Genomic DNA, 4,379 nt, shown 5'->3' with positions numbered 1-4,379 from the left:
TAGTCTTTTTGTCAAAAATTGTTAGACCCAGTGGCAAAGGGATGACCTATTTGTATTAAAGCAGTGGCAGCCACAGCACTTTTGGTAGAAGAAAGTCAGAAGTTAACCTTTGGGGGCGGTTTAATAGTGAGTGTCGTGCTCGAAGTTCGATCAATTCTGAATCAAAGGGCCAGGAGGGGGCTAACTGATTCAAGGATTTTAAAATATGAAGCAATTTTACTAGAAAGAAATGATTTGGTACTCTCACCAGACTATAACCTTAATCCAGCCATGTTCTTATCTGCTTCCCCTGGGGAACATGTGTCCTTTGAACATGATTGTCTAAATGTGATTGATTACCAAACTAAGATTAGGGAAGATTTGCAGGAGGCCCCTTTGTTAGAAGGTGATGGGTCATCATGAGTAGTTAATGGGAAAAGGAAAAATGGATATGCTGTTGTTGATGGGGAGGACTTGACTCTGGTTCAAGCTGGATCCTTGCCAAAAAACTGGTCAGCTCAAATTTGTGAATTATATGCATTAAATCAAGCCCTAAAATTGCTTGAAGGAAAGAATGGAATCGTATATTCGGATTCAAAATATGCCTGGGGAATTGTTCATATATTTGGGGAAATATGGGAGGAAAGGGGAATGGTAAATAGTAAAGGTAAGGGATTGGTACACAGGGTCACAGATCACTGATATTTTGACTAATCTTATGTTACTTAAGAATGTTGCAGTGATTCATGTGCAGGATGACCAAAGAGGAGATTCATTTGAGACAAGGGGAAACTGCTTTGCGGATGAGGAGGGGAAATGGGCTGGAGAAGAGGAATCTGTAAGTACAGAGGAGATGATGGTGCTAATTCTGGTATTTTTGCCTCAAATGCCTTCACCTTCCCTTACCCAAAACAGAAACAGGAAATCCAAAGCCTTGATGCTCAGGAGGATAAAGAGGGGCACTGGCTCCTCCCTGATGCCAGAGAGGTACCGACCACAGGAGGTATGAGACATGTACTCCCACATTTATATCAGGGCAGTCATTAAGGTGTCCAAGACCTGTGTGATGTTGTGCTAAGTTGGTGGCACCGGCTTGTACACAATAGCAGGCAACTGGCCAGCGGGTGTCCTGTTTGTCAGAGGATGAATAAGGCAGACCAATGACAAGTCCAAAAAGGAGGAAGGCCCCCTGGTATCAGGCCTTTCCAAAGCATACAGGTGGACTTTACCGAGCTGCCATTAGTGGGGAGTCTCAAATACCTGTTGGTCATAGTGGACCATCTGCCTCATGGGTGGGGGCCTCCCCCTTGCCCAGGCAACTGCCTCAGTAGTCGTAAAAGTCCTCCTTGAGCATATCATTCCGAAGTATGGGTTGGTGGAGCAGATGGATTTGGACCAAGGTACCCATTTTACAGCTAAAATCCTCCAATCTGTGGCCCAAGCTCTAGAAATATCATGGAACTTACACACCCCATGGCATCCGCCCTCATCAGGTAAAGTGGAAAGGATGAATAAGGAAATTAAACAGCAATTGACTAAATTGGCTGAGATACAATTGCCCTGGACCAAGTGCCTTCCCCTTGTCTTATTAAAAATAGAACAAAATCCTGAAGGGATGTGGGATTATCACTTTATGAATTATTGTATGGTTACCCTTATCCAAAAGAAATTCAAAATTCTTCCTTGGATCCAATATTTGAGATCAAGGATTTGTTTTTAAGGAAATATGTCATGTCTGTACTGCATGCAACATTTGAAAACTTTACAACTAAAAGGGCTTATTGCTCAGACTCCCCTCCCTTAGGATTCACGGTGCATAAGTTTTAGCTTAAAGACGGGGTCCTCGTTCGGATGTGGAAGGAGGACAAGCTGATCCTGAGCTGGGAAGGACTGTTCCAGATCTTGTTGACTTCAGATACGGCAAAACGCACCAAAGAAAAAGGTTGGACACATCACATTCGAGTCAAAGGTCCCGTGGATGTGCCAAAGAAGTGGGCAGTAGAGATTGATCCAGGAACATTGAAAGTGCTGCTGAAACTTAGCAAAGACTGATGAATTGTGCATGTAAAATCTTTTTGACTTGTCTCATTTAGGGAACTCTCTTGGGACTTTTCTTGTTTGTACTAGATATTACATTTTGTTGAACTATATTGTTAGGAATTAGGGATATTATATACCATTAGGAAGAATGGGGATGTGAACTAAACCCAAGGAGTTGGAGACTGTGCCTTGTATATGCATGTGTGATTTTATGTGGGTACACTTTTTGTACTGCTACCTCGAGAGCAGTGGGGTATGAAAATATCTTTCAAACCCTGATCCAAATAAATACTCACTACCTTTAAAATGACTGACTGCTGGATATGTGGGGGACCCGAACAATTCACAGCCTGGATTATTATTATTTCCAGCCTGGATATTGAGTAATAGATCAGTTGTACATGATGGTACAGGATTTTGGTCAGATCCGGAGGAACATCAGTGGAAACTAACTAATGCTGTCCCAGGAGGACATGGTTTAAATCAAACAGGCACAGGGCTTTGGATGGGAGAAAGTAAATGAGAATGGACTTTTACCCACCAGCCAGAAAAGATGGATATTATAGATTGTAGTAAATATAAAAATAGATGGGATAAAACAAATATTGTTTGTGACAATGGGTTAGTGATTAAATGTACTCATAAACATGCAGCAGAGGGTAGTGAAGAATGCTTGAGGAAATTTAGAAAAAAACCAACTTGTCAAACCCCCCGAGATTTATGGAGATGTTTAATGTTAAACAGTACAAAGCCAAATACTGCTAGTACTGTAATGGAATGGAAGTGGGAAAATAGTAATGGAACTATTAGAAGAATGTTTGGTAACTTTTGGAGTAATATAGATTTTACTGGGGGAAATGATTATAATTGCCCTTGGATGCCTGAAAAACAAGCTTGGAAGTGTAATTCAAAAACTATGAAAGGGGGACTGTTAAGCCCATGGGATGTTATATATTTCCCACCCTCAACAGGAGTTTTTATCTTCTGGCATGAGAAAAACCCAGCTTTAAGGGGACACTATTGGATTTGTGGCTAGATGGCATATACTCATCTCCCAAGAAATTAGACTGGGAGTTGTTATATAAGTATAATAAGGCCCAAGTTTTTCTTCCTTCCAGAAGATAGTGACAAATAATTAGGAATACGACTAGTATAGATACTTCTTTGATTCAAACAGGTGATGCTAATGGACGGGGAATATATATATATATATATATATATTAAATAGGCTAACTAGATTATATGCAGTTCTGGAGATAACAACTAACCAGACTGCTCAGGCTTTTGATTTGCTAGCTGATCAAGCCCCTCAAACACGAGAAGCTGTTTTACAACATTGACTAGTTTTAGATTATTTGCTAGAAGAGGAAGGAGGGGTCTGTGGAAAATTAAACTTGTCCACTTGTTGCATGCAAATTGATGATAATGGACAAGTGGTAAAAAGAAATTTACAAAAGACAATTGCAGAATAGTTCATGTGCCTCTACAGGTGTGGAAATCCCGTTTTTGTAATAGTTGTTGGTCCTGGTTTGATAGTAGCTGGTGGAAACAACTTTTATGGTATGCACTAATTGCAATCAGTGGTATTATATTGTTACCATTATGTTTACCCTGTATAATTACATTAATAACCAGAATAGTCCAACGATCCCTATTGAAATTATTGCATCCAGATGATGATTCTCCAGAAAAGAGGATAGAGAGGGTGCTGGAAGGAGACAACTCTGATAGTGAACTTGATAAACAATGTGTAAGTCTGTTAACTGACTTTGAGCAATGTGTAAGTTCTTCATAGACAATATGATAAAAATCATTTACATATTAGAAGGGGGCAGCTGTGTATATGTGTAGTAGAGATAAAGTGAAGAACTTCCAAGAATGTTTAAATTCCTCTTCTATATTTTAGTTTCTCTAGGTCTCTGTGACCTGCATAAGTATGTTGAGTGGTAGCCAATATGTACTTAGATTTTAGATGTAGTATTTAACCTAGAATGATGACATTTATCGCTGTTCAAGTTATCAATGTTTAGACAACTAGTTGCCTGATGTATGGTTCCTCCTGGAACTAGGGAATCTGCTGTTTTTGGCACAAATAACATCCAATTAAGGGGTGGGGGTGGGGGGGCACTTATCTCTTAATGTTCTCCAACTCATGACGTAATCCTTTGTAACTAAAACCTATAAAAAACTGTATACCTTATCCCCTTCTTTAGCCCTTCTACCGTGAGCTCTCTATCTTTCCCTTCTTGTGGTGGAATTGCTCATTCTCATGAGAATTAATTAAATAAACAACTTTTCTGCTTTTTACTTCGAGAGGTCTCTAAGTAGTCATTTTTGGATAGGATTTTCTATCTCTCACA

This window comes from Sarcophilus harrisii, chromosome 4 (genome assembly GCF_902635505.1).
Source record: "Sarcophilus harrisii chromosome 4, mSarHar1.11, whole genome shotgun sequence".
Taxonomy (NCBI): domain Eukaryota; kingdom Metazoa; phylum Chordata; class Mammalia; order Dasyuromorphia; family Dasyuridae; genus Sarcophilus; species Sarcophilus harrisii.
The sequence above is the reverse complement of the archived record's forward strand: the minus strand, read 5'-3'. Positions refer to the sequence as shown.